This window comes from Panthera onca, chromosome A3, assembly GCF_046562875.1.
Source record: "Panthera onca isolate mPanOnc1 chromosome A3, mPanOnc1 haplotype 2, whole genome shotgun sequence".
Taxonomy (NCBI): Eukaryota; Metazoa; Chordata; class Mammalia; order Carnivora; family Felidae; genus Panthera; species Panthera onca.
This window is the reverse complement of record NC_138341.1, coordinates 29519837-29538937: the sequence shown is the minus strand read 5'-3', so window position 1 is coordinate 29538937 and position 19101 is coordinate 29519837.

Genomic DNA, 19101 nt, shown 5'->3' with positions numbered 1-19101 from the left:
CTTAATGAATATCTGTTAAATTTGATAGTCTCCTTTTAAAAATTTCGGGTTGGGTTAGATCTGTGGTTCTTACACTGTAATCCTTAGATCAGTTTCATCAACATCACCTGGGAGCTTGTTAGAAATGCAAACCCTTGAGCTCCATCCCAGACTTATTGCAGGGCCCAGCAATTTGCGTTTTAACAGGCCATCCAGGTGATTCTAATGCAGGTTAAAGTTGACAGTCCCTGGAACAGAAAATCTGTAAGGCCATATTTCTGGTCAAAATATCTGAGAGATGTTTTTTCATGTTAACAAAACCTACTGCTGTGGAAACATGATTCTCTCAGTGTTAGCAGAGTAGGAAATAGAGAAGAATATGTTCAATGCTAGTCCTTCTGGGACAAAGTCATGATTGCAAGGAGGGTCATAGTCCCCGGGATTCTTAACATTCATTTTTTGTGCCCATACACACAGGGTGCCTCCGGTTGCCTCACATGCCCTCATTTCTTAGGAAGCTTTCTCTAGAACATCTCAGCAAATCTTTTCTTCCCATGCAGTGCATTGCCACGGATGCTTTAAGCCCTTCTGTGTCAAAACTCCCTGCCTTCCATGCCCTGCTCCAATCTGCAGCCTTGGGGGAGAGTGCTGATGCCCCAGGGCTCTCGGTGCAGATGTGTGAAGGGTTCAGCCACAGTAAGACCTTACAAGTCTGCATGGCTAGCCAGATGTTGGGTCTGTCCCCGGGAGGTCACTTGGTGCTCCTTGATACCCTGGCGCCCCTGGAGCTGGCACTGATTGCAAACCTCTGCTTCTGATGATGGTCCAGGCATATTCTAGAGCTCGGGGTCTAAGCAAGCATTCTTCAGGTATTGTTCTCCAATGCTGTCTACGCCTACCCACCACCTTGAAAAGAGCATTCTTTCCTTCTGCCCAGTGTAGTCGTGGAAGGCTCGTCAGAAAGAGTTTCTAGACAGTAGACTGGGAGTCATGTTTTAACAGCATATTTATTTTTCTCCAACTTAATGTTAAGCTGGATCAATCTTTAGAAAGAACTCCTAGTCTCTACCTTCTGCAGAGTGGTGGGGGAGATGTTTCAGTTCTGATCTGGGGAGTGGAATGTGGAAGTGAGTGTTGGTCATATTCTTTTTAGGATGGGCTAAAGAGCTTCTTATCATGCAGCCAAACAAACAAAGTCACCAAAAACAAGAGTTCAAGCTCTTTTAACATATGTCACGCTGACCCCAGACACTTATTTCTCTGATATCAAAACTGATCTTAACCACATCAAGGACTTGATGATGAGATTGAGTGTATTTGTGTGGAGGGGAATGGTGAGGTTTAGGTAATAGGTGTAAGGATTCAAGCAAGAGGAATAAGAGAATGCCACTTAGGCCATAAACAAGGCCTCGTTGTCACTTTTCAGTGTGTGTGTGTGTGTGTGTGTGTGTGTGCACGCGCACGCACACCTGCCATCGAGCATGCACGTATTCATGCTTGGAAAAGTTCCAGGACGGGCTTTTGCTTTATTGGAAAACCAGAAATGTCAGTCCTACTTCTGGAGGATAAGATCCGGCCGCGGGGCTGCTGGCCTGGGAGAATATTCTGGTCTGGAAGACAGCAGGGCAGTGCCTAGGGGTCCGCTTTCACACCCAGACTCACGTTCAGAAAGTGATGTTCTACCTGACGCCCCGCTCACTGCAGCAATTTCCAGCAGTGTTAATACTAAGGAGCTCGGGTTTGGGGCTGGGGTGGAGAGGGAGGCAGATAATTGGCAGGCTGCCTCTGCTAATCTTTTCACGGGCTCCTCTCTGGCTCCGGCTCTGCTCTGCGGCTGGGCTGGGCTTGCGCCGTGTCTCCTCCGACCCACCGAGCTGATCAGGGCTGTCTGCAGCGCGTGTCAAAGCCGCCAGGCAGAGGCAGCCGCGCTCCCTGACTTGACATCCCATCTCTCATCCTTCCTCAGATCTCGTCAACCTACACCGTCTGCTCCGCCAACAGCTAATAGCGAAATGACTGCGAGGAAGGCAGTGACAGCGATAGCTGTCGGCATTTATTTTACCTTTGGTTTTTGCTGCACAGAAAATTCCAGCGCTGATGAGGTCAGAGCTGCAGGGGGGGAGAGAGACATGGAGGAGGGCGCGCTGGGTTTGAGGAAGGTGGCGCTCTCAGAAACCTGACCTTTCTCCTCCAGTACCATGACATTCGGGCTGAGTGGTTTCCAGCAATGATTTAATGCCTCTTTTGTTTGGATGTTTGTCCGCTAAGATAGCAGGTTTGACAGTATGCACGCAGGGTTGTATACTGACACCGAGGCTCCAGGACTATATATTTGTTTCCCGCCTAACATTTGTCAGACCTTTTATAAATTCAGGCGCAAAACACGGAGTTCGTCTTCTACTGTCTTTTGCATTCTTGCTTCTTCATTGTTCTTACCAAAACGACACGCCATAGCACCTGCTTACCCAGCTCAGTGCTGTACAAAGTAGGAACAGATGCCGCCCTACCCTCCAGGGCGATCCAAGATGTACCCAGATAGAGACGGATGTCATTTCTGCATCCCTTTCTCTGTTACCTAGCACACAGTTTGTCATAGTGCATGGGGCGCACAGACTTTATAGTCAGACCTACATCACAGTCACGTCTTGGTCATTTACTAGCTGTGTGACCTTGGGCAATACTTTCAACTCCTGAGTCCCAATTTCCTCATCTGTAAAGTGGGCACAACAATGAAGCCTCTGTTTTAGGGTTGTTGCAAAATTAAACTTAGTGTTTCTATACCAAGCTGGCCTACAAGTAGGTGTTTGATGCCTGTAGTGGTTTTGACATTTTGGAAAATGTATCTTATGATACGTGTGTGGAGGTCATGTTTCTTGTGATGTGTATGCATTACTTTCTTTTAACAGCCCTTTCTTCCACTGCATCATTGCTATTTCTTCTGCCATTGAATCAAGTTACAGAGCTACCATGGAATGCTTATTAACTTACCCACATAGATATGAAGTTATCTGGATATATATATACACATGTATATATATATACATACATGTCCATCTATATGATAGATTCATAACATACATTGGCTGCATAGGTTAGCTTGAATATAACATTTCAATTAATCAATTTCTGCTCCTGGGTGATTTATAAGATATTGGTCTTTTGATTGATTACCTTCGACTAGGGTGAGTAATGCTTACACTTATTGTATTGATGTAGCTAATGGAGAGGGTTCCATATGGGTATCTTTTTCTATTAACAAATATCGTGCTTTTAAATATCATGTTCTTTGGTGCATTTATGTAGGTAATAATATAAGTCGGTAATTTGTTCATGTATACTAGGATCATCCATTATAATGAAATTGAGGAACACTGTTACAGATTAAATGATAATTATGTTTGAGTCTTTTCTTAACTAGTTAGTATAGGCTATGCTTATACTGGACCCAGCTGGAGTAGAATGATTGCTAGATAAGATTAATTCTTTTTATATCAATATTTCATTAATCTCATAACTCCATGGGCCAATTTTCCGTTACAGTCTCAGATAGGTGCTCCTATGATTTTTTTTTTCCTGAGGAGGAAAATGAGCCTTTTGATGTCCTCATGGGCCTGCCGTTAGCTAGTTATCTAACAGTTTCTTATACTTGTAGCAATGTGTACTCTTCAAAGTCCTTTCACTTGAACTCTATGATACTGACCCCATTTCCAGTTTCTACCTCTTTGCCTCCATATATGAAGAAAAATGCCAAGTACCCAATGATGTGAGGGAAAAGTGGGAATAATTCCTTGGAATGTGAAGCATTTTTCTTAGAGAATTTGAAGGTCCACTGTACTGTGAAGGCATAGGGCCATTTTTGGAAGAAGAGAGGGAAGATGGAATTCACGGTTTGGGCATTCCTTCACATTCCAGAGGCTGGAGCCTGTGTGTGTGTGTGTGTGTGTGTGTGTGTGTGTGTGTGTGTATTTAGGAGGACTTCTTGCTTATATCATTATAAACCTCCTTTGTTATTTGCTGATTGAAGTATGAGCTACTGAAAGAAGATTATGAGTAACTTGAAGTCAAAGAATCTTTTTTAGAAATTTATTTGCCTCAAAATGATTAGCATGGTGTAGGGAAGTTTTAAGCACTCAGTGGGCTCTTGCTAAGTGAAATTGAGAGATACTTTTGCTTCTTACTGCCTACCTAACATCAGATTGCATAAAATTGGCTCATGGGGACCTGTTCATTATGTCTGCTCCAGGGATAGTAAGGAAAATGCTTACTGGAAGGAGGGTCAATGAGATACAGACAAATTCAGGTTGTGATAAATGGCCCATGCCCTTTTTTGATACCTAATGACTCTAAATTACATTTAGTAATAGATGCCCATTGACTTTTTCATAAAGCGACAATGTGAAATCTGCTCCGAAATATGAGAATTGCTTAAAAATAATGTCTCCTAGATGTCAAACTGAAAACAAGAAAAATTCCTGAGACAGAGCTGATGTCTGTTGCATGGTAGCATGGGACCAGTTGGAAGCTGTTTCAAGAATAGAGACTCTCCTAACCAGAGCTAGGGTCAGAGATAAGTAGAACTGGCAGTCAACCGTGTATATGCCCAAGAAACACACTGTGATGCTGAAGTTCAAGAATATTTGCTGCACCCTACCATTGTTATGTTAGTGTTAATCACTTATGGCTAAAGGGCACTGATAAGGAAGGGACTGTGGGAAAAGAGGTAGTCCAAGTATTTAAAAATGAACACAATATTACATTACTAAATATAGTGTGTCCCCACTTATTGGATCAAATTATCCTTGCTGAGCCAGGGATGATCGTGGGAATTGTAATTTCTCTTGTCTGGGTGATTTATTCATTTTGTGTTTCTTCAGTTTCTCTAGGGTGGTCTGGCATAAGCTTGATCACCCAGCAGAATTCTCTTGAAGCATTTGTTGTCTTAATGGTGGAGTGAATGAGGGACATGCTGATTTGTTGCCTCTTCTGGTGGGCTTGGTGGAAGATGGCAATATCGTTGACATCTGATCCTTGGTTTCACCTCTCCTGATGCTTTGTTTATGACTGTAGCTTGAGGTACTTGTCTTCCTGACACCATTTACCACCACCTAATTGCAGTGGACTCTGCAATATGCAGAGATATTCCCATGAAAGGCTAGGCATAGAAATTCTACCCTTCTATGAAAAAAGAGGGTGGTTATGGTGATTTGTGTGAAATGTTGAAACGTGACATGTTTATGACTAAAAATACATGCTGGCAATGTCATCTCCAGAGTGGGAAAGTTTCATTCGGTAATTTCCATAACTCAAAGGACTTGGTGGTTTTTACTTTAAATTTTAATTTATTGATGTTCTACACCTGCTTGTAAAATGTTGACCCTATGGGAAGTGTACTTTGATGCCTAAGGACACCTAAAAACCAGAATTCATAATTTTCTAACTAAAGTCTTAAAAACCCTACATAGCATAGCAACCTTATGAAGGAACAATGTACTGAGGTAACCAAGAACTTTGCGACTTCATTAAAGAAGAATATAAATGACAATTTAGGAACTCTATAAAATCAGGCCCTTTTGTTGGGGCCCTTTAGTTTACTGGTATATCTTTTGTACTTTTTAGGCGTTTGGCAAAATTGGGCTCTTTAGCTTAAATATTATTTCAACATATATTTTAAAAAAATTGTGTACTCCTGACTTTGGAACCTGACTATAAGTTCCAGATTTCACTATAAAACAGAATTCACTAAAGAAAAATAATGTTTTTAAAATGATTCAATTTAAAATGTTTTTCCTACCATTTTATGGATTTTTCTAAAAATTAAGAGCCAACCTAAAATCCTGTTTAGAAGATCCCAGATCTCTTATCATACTATTTATTTTACTGAGATGACTTTCTACTAGTTCTTGTTTGAAATTTATTTTGAGTGCCAGATTCCATCAGATCTTCCCCATTTCATGTAAGCCTCCCTCACACAGAAATGATGAACTGATTCATAAATGTTAATAATACATTTGGCCTCAATAATGTCATGTTTGTGCAAGGGCTTTATGGTTAATAGAGGTTAACCCAGTCAAAAGTATTGGAAAAGCCCTCCCCCCACCCAGACATGGGTGCAGTGGATCCTTGAGACACTCAGACACCCCTTATTTTGGTTGGTTTGATTCTCCAACTGTATCTTCTACTTTCCAAGGCCACACCTGGGTTTTTCCCTTCACTCCTTGACTTTACTCCTGAACTTTTGACTTAGGCTTGGTGACCTGACTCAGACTTCCAAGGTTCCTATACTCATCTATGAGTCACTGTGCCTGCTACTCCTTCCGATTCCCAAGGCCAGATTGCCTAAGTCAATAGGTGACTGGACCTGAATTCTTTTTTGCCATTGCCTGACTTGACTAAGCTTGGAGTCTGGCTCTGTCCTAATTTTGCTAAGCTCCATGAGAGTGGGAGCGGATTCCTTTATAGCAGCCATCTAGCACTTTCATAACAGAGCTATGGGAGGCAGAAGATGGAAATTCCAAAGGAATCCTAGAGTGAAAATTTTAGTAGAGTCCATGACACCCATACCTTTTCTTAGTCTTTAGCTTAAATGTTTCCTACCGGCTTTACTTGAAGTGAGTTGCAGCTTCTTTCCTCATTTTCTTCCTGGCTTTAATTTGCAGAATGAAATGATATTCTTGCTCTTTACATTTTGGGGAAGGAGTGGAATAAAATGGTTGAATTAAGAAACAGAATAGGAATCATTGTGAGGCAACCCAGCGATTTGAAGTTATGTGGTTTTGATTGGAGCCTGGTTTGAAAGAGGGTGACTAAGTACTACAGGCAAATCAGTTGAGTGGGCATTTTATTAATTTGGCTCATAAAAAAGAGTCAATCAGTATCACACCTCAGGGAATATTCACATAAAATCAGATTCAAATATGACTAATTAAAAGGAATTTCCAAGAGTAACTCAGCATAATGCCAAATTAAAGAGCAAATGCACCCGAGGAGCTGGAAGCAATAAGGGAAGCTGAGAGGTTTCTCAGGAAGAATCTGTGGTTAGCACCAGTAAGAGCCTTGGGGAATGAGACTCAAGGTCAGGGACTAGAATCAAGAAAAGTTGGATGAATTTCAGTAGTCCCCAAAGGAAATGCTCAAAGAAGACAGAGTCAAAAATCAAAAAGAATATTAAAAAATGCATTAGAGTGTGCTAAGGATCTGGGTCCTGTTTGCATTGATGACCCAGTGGGAGCTACTTAGGATGGCGTATGGGAGAGAAGTTGCTGGAAGCCACAGAGGCCAGGAGATAGAGAGAGAGGTAAAAAACTGTAGCCAGGAGAGGAATCTAGATTGAAAGCAGAGAGGAATTGGATTAAATAACAAGCTGGCAGGACCAGGAAAAGGAAGAAGCACTGGTTGGATACCAACGCTAGTTGTTAAAAGGGTTGAAAAATGTAGGCTGAGGTTTGGGTGAACTCTGGGGTGAATCTTGAAGGGAATGTATAGAACAGATTCCAAGCGTGAACACTGAGAGTGAAGAGTGAATTTACTAGTTTGTCCACAGATCTGTCTTGAGCACCTACTATGCAACTCACACTGTAATTAATATTCTGGAGGAATATGGAGGTAAATGGAACACGTCTCTTGCCCCTAAATTGCTCAGCCTGGTTAAGGTATAGCCTGGCATGTAGCAGGCACCCAAGAAGTACTTTTTGACTGTCTTCTTTTTTGTTTTGGTCACAGCAGAGTGACAGAAGTAGCTCATATGAAGCATCTCTTCCCAACTCTGTGTCCAGTGACATCATGTTGGAAGCTTGAAATTGGCCATGATGGAAGTATTTCCATCATAAGAATCGGTAAACACTACAAATCAGGGCTACTTCTGTTCCCCGTCTCTGCAACCCAGGCATTGGACTTTTAGCAGCACACTGGTCCTGGATCAACTTCATCAGTTTAATTGAACAACTACTAATTGAGTACTTCATACATGTAAATCTCTGTGCTGGACACTTGTCATCCTCCTTTCAAAAGATTTTTTCCATTTCCCAATAACTTGATTACTTAGGTGGTTTGAAGCCTCCTTTATTTATCCAGTATTCTATTTTAGAGTGACGGTTTGCCTCAAATTTCTTGTGAAATGGGAATGCAAAATTCAAGTTGTGAATTTTCTCCTTGGATTTGGGGTATTTGCAGTATGTCCCTTGGATGCGCACGGGAAGACCCTTCTACTTCCCACTAGAAATTCAGCTCCGGATAGGTACATACTTACCTGTAAAAAGCTGATCTTTGATTGGCTATTCTGATAATGGTTCAAAGTGGAAATTTGGGATCAGCGATTATCTAGGGGATATGGATTGTTCTTTTGTTATTTTTTTCCTATGAAAAGTGGAAGCATTACGTTTCTATCCCTATAAAAGATTCCCTTCGTACGTGTATGCAAACTGGGTCCTGGACCTACCACCTCTTAGGTTAGACACTCAGGGTCATTTTATATTTGCAATTTCAGATACACTAATTCACTCACATTGAGATTAGAGTGGGAATCACCTCAGTGCTCTGTTAATGCCAATTACCTCTGAAACAGCCAGACTGGAGACAGATAAGAGTCCCTGATGACTGATTAAAATATGGTATCCTGAAAATTAAGTGTCTAGTTTGAGTGCAGATGTAGCACAAAGATTTGTTATCTGAATTGACTCAGATTGAATGCTAATATTGGGAAAACTCACCAGGAATAATATAACTGTTATACTTCTCCAGTAGGAATAAAAAAGAAAGAACTTCATGCTTCTGGGCCATGTTAAAGTCAGGAAAATTGGGATTGAAAAATATTTTATGATGAACTTTTAAGTCATAAAGCCTACTAATGAGAGGGCAGAAGTAAAACTAGAACTAAGTATGGCATTAAAATTTCTATTATGTTGCCCCTTGATCTACTGTTACCATTTGATTTATGCTTTTCAAATAGTGTTATATATAACTCAAAATTCTCTTAAGGGAGAAAAAAAATTTCGTTTTTGTCATGGGTTCATTTCCTTTTGGTCAACAAATGCTATTGTCTCCAGGTACTATCCAGAAATTGGATAATGACCTCCTTTTAAGCATAACTTTGGAAAAGATTTCAAGAGATTAGGAAATAATTCATCAAATAGAACTAACATTAGACTTGGAAGCAGGCTTTAAAAGAGCCAGGTTTTATTTTAACTAATGAAAAATCAACATATGGATAATGTTGAGGAATGAAATTTAAAAAAAATCAAGAAAAGCATTTTTGAATTGTTTGTTTAACATATATCATAGACGCTACAATGTAGGAAATGTCTGTATTCCCAGAAGAGTATGATGATATAAAATGCATTTATTTATTTATTTATTGAATTGTATTTTCCTTTTTTTTTAATTTATAAAGGTAAAGGAAGAAAACAAAAAATGGACAGGACCTTTATTCTCAGAAAATTTCTATATATTAAAAAATGGTTATATACATGTATATATATATATATCGATGGGTACACATAAACACATCCATTGCACAGGTATATATATACATGTCTATATACACACATATATCTATCTATATAGACATTGTCTATGTATGTATATATGAATGTATGTGTATGTATGTATCTATCATATATCATTGTTTATCTATCTATCTATCCATTAATCATCTACCTATCTATCATCTATCTCTCTTATTTGTTAGAAAATTCAAAAGGTTTTTCTGGTTTCTGTAAGATTGAGGGCTAAAATAACTCAAAATTAAATGTTGACCTGAACTTACAGGAATAAAAAATGGAGTCCTTGTTCACCAGAAACACATAGAGGACTCTGAAAAACAGAACTCCAAGAACATGATCTGAGGCCCCATCATGAACTCAACATCTTCTACTCCCATGAGTCCCACTCACGACCATGAGTGACCCAGTTTCTCTGTATCTATACCATCATTTGGCGTTTTCACTATTTTTTTATTTTGGCCGTTCTGAAAGGTGCAGTGTGATATCATTGTGGTCTTAATTTGCATTTCCCTAACGGCTAACAACGTTGAAAATCTTTCTTCTCCTTCTGGTATTCCCATTATGTGCATGTGAATACCTTTTGTAGTAGTCTTACAGCCCTTGGGCACTGCCCATCCTCTGTGGCAAAGTGGAATGTGGACTTACATAGCCTCGTTGTGGTGGATGGCAGGGCACAGGTTCAGCTCCCTCCCAGCCCCGCCCAAACTTTCCGGGGGTGTGGGGGGGTGTGGGGGGAAAGCTGTCTGTTGCTTTCCGGGTGCTGCTGTTGAACAGAGCGTAAGGTCAGCACCTTACTGATCCTCACTGACTCCCAGGTAGGAGGGAGTGGAGGACGGACTGGCACCACTTTGTAGGGTTTGTTAAGCCCTGGGGTGGTGGAGGCTCAGTTCCAGCTGGGATCGCTGAAAGGGAGCAAAGACTGGGAGGAAGAAGGGTTTTCCTTCTTTTTCTTCCTTTAAAATTTTTTGAGCTAAAAATACACCTACTTTGTCCTCGCTCTTAATTGGTAGGCTTGCTCTATACAGAATTTTTGATTCAGCCATTTTTGTTTAGCACTTTGGAGATTCTCCTCTGTGGTCTCGTGTCTCTGAGAATTCTGCGATCAGTGCCATCTGGCTCATCTGTAAGAATGTCTCTTAACTCTTTTTTTTTTTTAGGTCGAATTTTTTTAAGTTTATTTGTTTATTTTGAGGGGGGGTGGTGAGGGGCAGAGAGAGAAGGAGAGAGAGAATCCCAAGCAGGCTTCCTGCTGTCGGCACAGAGCCCCTCTCTAGGCTCAAACCCAGGGACCTGACCATGAGATCGTGAGGAGCTAAATAAGAGTTGGTTACTTAACCAACTGAGCCACCCAGGTATCCCCTTTTAAGTCTGGTTGTAGTTAAGTTGTTTCCTCCTGTTACACTGTTTCTCAAAGATGTTTCATTCATTTGAATTATTCTGGCTAGGCAGTTAGTGAACTTTTAATCCTCAATTTGGAAAAATTCTCCACCATTCTCTTCAAATACTCCCTCTCCACACACATTTCCTCAGTTTGCTTTTTTTTGGGGGGGGGGGAGGGAGATTTTGTATTTGTCTGTAATATTTTTTATTCCATCATTTCTCTGTGTTGCATGCTTTTTGACCTTTCCAGTATACTTTGCTACCTCACCAATTCTCTTATCTAGTCTAGAGTTTATGCCAAGTAGTGAATTTTTAAAAATATTTCAGGGACTATATTTTTTATTTCTGTGTTTCTCATGAGTTTTTTTTCCCTCTTGCCTCTGATCGTGTTTTGTTTCAACTTTTTTGGTTTTGTAGTTTCTTATTTTTTAAAAATAAATGCTTCATATCTTGAGGACCCTAAAGCATACTTATTTTAAAGTGATTTTTAGATGGTATTCTTATTTTTTTTTTTTAACGTTTATTTATTTTTGAGACAGAGAGAGACAGAGCATGAACGGGGGAGATGGTATTCTTATTTTTATCTGATGTAGAATGAATTCTCTCCCAGTTGTTGATTTTGTTGTCTATTTTTCTTTCCTTTTTAAAGTTTTATTTATTTATTTTTAATGTTTATTTATTTCTGAGGGAAAGAGAACGAGCTGGGGAGGGGCAGAGAGGGAGACAGAGGATCTGAAGCAGGCTCTGCATTGACAGTGCAGACGACAGATGCGAGGCTCAAACTTACGAACCATGAGATCATGACTTGAGCTGAAGTTGGAGGCTTAACTGACTGAGTCACCCAGGTGCCCCTTGTTGTCTATTTCTTAACCTCAGTGTTCCTCATGTGATTTTAAATTGTGGTTTGTAGATTCAACATGATTGTGGGTTTCTTTGCTTTCTCTCCCTCTTCTCATTCCTTCCTATCTAGTGATTACCTTCTTTTTGCTCCCAAGATCCTATGTGGGGGCTTTGGGGCTTATGTTCTGCTCTGATAATTGCAATATTGCAGATCCAGTCAAAAAATCTGAGTATAAAATCAATAACACGAGAGACAACAGGTGTTGGTGAGGATGTGGAAGAAAAGGAACCCTCATACACCATTGGTGGGAATGCAAAGTGGTACAGTCACTGCGGAAAATAGTATAGAGTTTCCTCAGAAAGTTAAAAATAGAGCTACCCTATGATCTAGCAATTGCACTATTAGGTATTTACCCAAAGAATACAAGAACACTCATTGAAAGGGATACATGAACCTTCTTGTTTATATCAGCATTATATACAATACTCAAGTTATGGAAACAGCCCAAGTGTCTATTGACTGATGAATGGATAAAGAATATGTGGTATATATATATCTATATACACAATGGAATATCACTCAGCCATAAAAAGAATGAAATCTCGCCATTTGCAATGACGTAGATGGAGTTAGAGAGTATTATTATGCTAAGTGAAAAAAGTCAGTCAGGGAAAGACACATACCATATTGATTTCACTTACATATGGAATTTAAGAGAAAAAGAAATGAGCAAAGGGAAAAAAAGAGAAGCAAATCAAGAGACAGACTCTTAACTGTAAAGAACAAAGAGATGGCTACCAGAGGGGAGGTGGGTGGGGGGATGGGTGAAACAGGCGATGGGGATTAAGGAGGGCACTTGTGATGAGCCCTGGGTGTTGTATGGAAGTGTTGAATCACTATATTGTACACCTGAAATTAATATTACACTGTATGTTAACTAACTGGAATTTAAATAGAAACTTTTGTGTACTGTGCTTCTGTTCTTGACCTTGAGGTCAAGTCTGACTCCTTTGGATCGTAGTTTACTTGAGTTGAAACCCCAGGCAGTTTTCTCCCACAGGTTTTTCCAGGCTCCCTTCCCAGATGATTGGAGTCTACTACTCTGGAGGCGCTTCTTGTCCTTTTATTCCTTTTATTTAGGATCTAAGGCGACTGGCTACTTCTGCTAACTTCTCTCAAAACTCTGTAGACCCAGAGATTCTTTCATATATTATGTATATTAATATGCATATAATATGCATAAATATTATATGTTATATGAAATCATCTTATATTCACATATATATTCAGAGTATATATAAACCCCTAGCAGTTAGCTCTTAGCAGAGTGCATGACATCAAGTAGCTACATATTAAATATTTATAAGATTGAGGTTGCTTGTCTATGTTATGACCTTGATTGCTAATTTAACATAGCGAAATTTTTACAGCATTATAATATTTTTCCAAATGAGTTTTTTTTCTTTGTTAAGCACTGTAATGCTGTGTTTACCTAAAATTACACAGAAGCAAATTTAATTTTTGGAAATAAATTTACTTTTATGTTGGTAAGCCAGACTCTTTCTTTTGGCTTCAAATGAATTAAAATGCTTATGCTAGATTGTAAAGATTTTAAACAGGGGAAAAATCAACAAAGAGACTAAATATCATACCTACAGTATAAAATTTTCTTTTGGGAAAAAATAAAATAATTTTTTTTAGGAAGTTACTCTGATAAATTTACACTAATGTGTTCATAGCTGGTGATCAGACTTCTGGAAAACTTCTGGAATCTTCAAAAATGTGGCAAATCATATAAGGATGCCTGGGTGGTTCAGTCAGTTAAGAGACCAACTCTTGGTTTTGGCTCAGGTCATCATCTTATGGTTCATGGGTTCGAGGCCCACATCAGGCTCTGAGCTGACATCCACAGCCTGCTTGGGATTCTCTGTCTCTCCGTCTCTCCCTGCCCCACCCCCACTTGCACTGTCTCTATCTCTCTCAAAATAAATTAATAAACTTCAAAAAATGTGGTAAGCAATATAGAATGTAACTGAATGTTGTAAGAGATGATGTCAGGAAAGGGAAACAATGCTTGTGCACTTTGTGCAGATGGAGTTGCCCTTACTGGTCTAATATTAATTTCAAACAAATTTAATTTTAAAGTATATGGACCTTTATTTAATAAATTTCAAAAAAAATAGATAAGAAAAACTATTTTCAAAACAAAAATAGATAAGAAAGACAGTGGGGGTAGTAGGGAAGATCATAATACACTTGACTGCCAAAAATCATCTGTGGTTCCGGAGTTTATATTGAATGGATGGATCAGTGAAAATGACATATTTATTAGTGATACTATCAGAAAGAGAGCAAGTGCAGTTAGTTGATCCTCGAACAGCGTGGGTGTTAGGGGTTCCCACTGCCTGCGCAGTCGAAAATCTATGTATAACTTGTGACTTCCTCTCCCCCCCCGCCCAAACTTAACTACAAATAGCCTACTGTTGACCGGAAGACTTACCCATCACATAAACAGTCGATTAATGCATATTTTGTATGCTATCCATATTACATACTCCATTCTTAAGATAAAGTAAGCTAGAGAAAAGAAAATGTTATTATGAAAACCATATGGAAGAGAAAATACGCTTACAGTCCTGTGCTGTAAAAAACATCTGCATATAAGTGGACCCGTGCAGTTCAAACCCGTGTTGTTCAAGGGTCAGTTCTACTTCCAGTTCAATCACAGGCACAGAGTAGTCTGGAGTCAAATACAAACTCCATTTCCTACAAGTCAGGAGGATATCAGGGTATTAAAACCCAGTATACTATTGTATCAGTTTCTTTTGCCATAACAAATTAGCACAATCTTGGGGACTTTAAAGAAAGTTTTTTTCTCTCAGTTCTGAAGGCCACAAGTTGGCAAGAGCCACACTTGTTCCCAGGCCTCTAGGAGAGATTTCGTTCCTTGCGTCTGCCAGCTTCTAGTGGCTGTCCACGTCCCTTGGCTGGTGGCTGAATCATCTGCTCTGTGACTGCTTCTAAACTCCAGTGGCCTCTCTCCCAAGAATACTTGTGATGGCATTTAGGTCCTACCCAGATAATCTAGGATAAGCTCTTTTTTTTTCTTCAAGATCCTTAATCACATCTCTTGCCATATAAAGTAATACTCATTCTTTTGCCACGTAAGGCACTATTCACAGGTTCCAGAGGTTAGGACATCATATTCATTGGCTGGGGCTGCCAAAACAAAATATCACAAACTGGGGGGCTTAAAAAACAGAAATTTATTGTCTCACCATCCTGGAGGCTAGAAGCTCAAGGTAAAGGTATTGATAGGGTTGGTTTCTGCTAAGGCCTCTCCCCTTGGCTCGTAGACAGCTGCCTTCTCCTTGTGTCTTTACAAGTTCTTTCCTCTATGTACACCTGCCCATGGTGTCTCTTTGTGTGTCCAAATTTTCTCTTCTTAGAAGGATGCTAGTCATATTGGCTCACCATTCAGTCCTCATTTTAACATAATTTCCTCCTTAAAGACCTTATCTCCAAATATAGTCACCTTCTGATGTACTGGGGTTAGGGCTTCAACTTATGAATTCTGGGGCAGGACAGAATTCAGTCCATACCAGACGTGAGCATATCTTTTGGGGGGGGCACCATTCAGCCCACTACACATGTGTAACTTACAGTTGAAATGAGAAAGAAAAGTTAAATATAATCTACTATGCTCTATTCACCAATGCAGGCAAGTGTAATACATTTTAAGGAGGTAGTCTCATCAAAATGGTTAAAATTTCAGAGAAAAAGAACTCTATCAGGACTTGCTGACAATTAAGTAGAAAAATGACTTAAGTGGAATAGTCCTTTCTCAATGAGGCAAGATTAAATGTAATGCTAGCATATTGAAAAATCTCACGCTGATATTTATTTGGGAATATTTTTTAAAACTCTCCCTTTCATTTCTGGATTTATAGACAGACTTGTGAAGATCACAATAGAAAAGAATTCTCCCTTGGTTAAAGGAAAACATGTAATTTAAGTGGAGGCGTAATTTATACTATAGACTGCAATTGCCTGACTTTAATGAGAAAATAAAGTAAATTCCAATATACTTTCCTGGGAATCATTCCAGCTTTCAATAATCATCTGCAGTGGGATGCCAGGAAGTGGCTGTTCATAAGAAGATGGCCCAAGGTCCATATCTATAAACATAAATAGGTTGCTTTCTTGGTAACATCATCTTTGATTACAAGGAAAGTGAACTAATATTAATATATGTATTTTCAGAGATATATCATACACATGCCATGTACATGGTACCAGGGCATCTAAGGACATAAAAATTACAAATATAAAAAATCACACCAATATTATAGAACGTCCCTTGTCTTGTACTTTGCTTCAGAAAAATCTAAACTTCCTTGTTCCTTATTCCTGCTCCAGACCTCAAGCTCTTCTTCATAGCCTGCCCATGTAGAGTCCTTCCATTTCTAATCTGTATGGTTCTTCCACTTCCTTTCAGGTCTATGGACATAAGCTTGGGCTTCAAGTATAACACAAACTTCTCCAGCATATAGTGTTACAGAATTGACAATAATTTTTGAACATGTACTCGGGTGAATGGTGTTCCCCTTCTCCCCTTCAAGAAAAAATGTCTACCTGGAACTTCAGCCTTTGCAGATGTAATTAGTTGAATTAAGATGCAGCCATGTTGGAATAGGGTGAGTTAAAATCCATTGAGTTATGGCTTTATAGAGGCAGAGATGCAGGTGCATAGGAGAGAAGGCCATGTGAAGATGTGGCTGGAGTGATGGGTCTACAAGCCCAGGAATGCCAAGGTTGTCAGCAGCCTGAATCTTCAGGAGCTGGAAGATTCAGGAGGCATCCTTCCCTAGAGCCTTTGGAGAGACCATGGCCTTGCTGATGCCTTGATTTCAGACTTCCCGCCTCTGGAACTGTGAGACAATACATTTTTGTTTTAAGCCACTCAGTGGTAGTTTCTTATGGAAGCCCTAGAAAACAAATGCAGAACATGATAATGATCATTTGAATCTAGGCTGGAAGTTTATTCCAGATGAAATGTATTTGAGAAAGGAGCCTAAACATTATCTAGTTAAAATTATACCAAAGTATAAGCACTCTTTTCACTGTGTGGTTACCCAGCACCACCCAGAGATGGGGAGTTGATTACCCTGTAAGGAAGAGCACTGAATTTGGGGGAAACTCTGTTAGAATTTCTGTTAGTGCCCTAACGTCTGCCTCCCAATACTTACTGGTTCTAGTTGTGTCCTCTAGTTAAAACTTTTCACCCCTTTTGTGATGTTGCTTAAAATATTTGCAAAGTCTTCAATTACCCCTTGGTTGTTCTCTGCATCAGTCAGATGTTTTTCCTCCCCTGTGTACACCTCATTTTGGCAGATATACTTCTAAGGATCAAGTACACTTTTTCTGAGGAAGTTTGACTAGACCAGTGAAGCATGGAACTAATTTTTCCTATAATTTGGGCATAAAATTTTTTATCTTGAAGCCTAATGTGAAATTCGAGGTTTTTTACATGCACATTATATACTTGGTCAATTAATCTTTTATTATATAAGTAAGAGATGAAGAAATTTTTTCCTGTAAAAGTTTCACACCGTAGATAAGTATGTACAATAAAATACGAGAGAACTTTTTCTCACCCCTCCCTCCTAAACTCTCATCCCTAGAGATAAGCATTCAGTAATTTAGTATTTGTTTTTCTGCCTTATTTTATGTATTTAAATACATATTTATTAGTTTTTTCATGCTTTATTTATTGAGAGGGAAAGAGAGAGAGAGACAGAAAGAGACAGAGAGTGCAAGAAGGGGAGGGGCAGAGAGAGATGGAGACACAGAATCCCAAGCAGGCTCTAGGCTCTGAGCAGTCAGCACAGACCCCGACATGAGGCTTGAACTCATGAACTGTGAGATCATGACCTGAGCTGAAGTCAGACACTTAACCAACTGAGCCACCCAGGCACCCTGTACTTAAATACATAGATACACACACACGTACGCATACATGTGTGTATCTCTCTCTCTATATATACATCTATTGTCTTATAAAAGAGCACTGCTTTGTTTGCTTTCTACATTCCAATTAGTTTCCTTATCCTTTGCTTCTTTAAATGGTTTGCCTTGAGCATTCTAAAGTTTTTATTTATTTATTTTGGGAGACAGAGCAGGAGCGAGGAAGGAGGGAGAAGGAGAGACAGATGGAGAGAGAGAGAGAGAGAATCCTAAGCAGGCTGACAACACAGGGGGCTCGATCCTACCAACAGTGAGATCATGACCTGAGCCAAAAAAACAAAAAAACAAAACAACAACAACAAAAAAACCCCGAGTCGGACAGACACTCACCAGCTGAGCCACCTGGGTGCCCCTGCCTTCAGCTTTTTAAAATCCCATATACTGCCATTGGAGGTTTGGTACTAAGTTCATGATTTTGATACTGAATTGAAGACCTTTAAAATGTCATCTTTTTGTGTTTTTATTTTGTGTTAATCAAACACAAGTTAAATTTTAACTTGTACATCTAACATATTGGCTATCTCTTTCAGTTTTGTGCCTGTTCGAAATTGAAAAGCACACTTCTTACATTATTGTCAAGGCCACTGAAAAAAATCAGTCAGAATTAGACCAAGGGAAGTTATGCTATTAGAGACTTTAGGTAGCCTGCAGCATTAATCAGTGTTACTAATGTACGATTATTCAAACAGAAGCAAATCCAGGTACCATAAGTTAGTTGTATCAACCGAAATTTTTGAGATAATGTGATTTTTTTTTGGTTTTGTTTTGTTTTGTTTTGTTTTGTTTCTGGGCTCTTGTCTCTGGGGTGGTGCAGAAAGAGAGGTGTTTATGTTATTCCTTCTCAAAATGGGAATGGACAATATGGACAAAAAACCCAACCACTCAAATACCACAACAAATTGTGAAACATCTAGTCAGTTTCACAAATCTTAACTGTAACTTGCTACAGTTAAATTAGGAAGAAGGCAAGTGCAAATGTATTAAAATTTTAGTTTATAGGGAATGGTTAAAAATTTGAAAAGCCATGCATGTCTCAATAACATAAAGAATATGGAAAATCTTTCTTAGTAGTAATGTCTAAAAATTTGCATCCTGAACCATTGGAGAAGGCAGTTTTATACTTATCTGTTGGAGTGGCTTTTTTTTTTTTTGAAGTGAGGTAAATGATATATTTATATGTTTGTTACCTGACCAATGAGCAGTTTCTCCACCCTAAGTTTTGCTGCCAAATTGATTTATTTGGTGATGGATAAGCTTTCTGTATCACTTGGGGTTCCTAGTTGGAAGCAGCAGAATCGATTCTGACAGGGAGATTTGCTGGGAGGTTATTAGTGGGGAGGGGAATGCTCATGAGAAGGGGGGCAGGTTGTAGGTAGG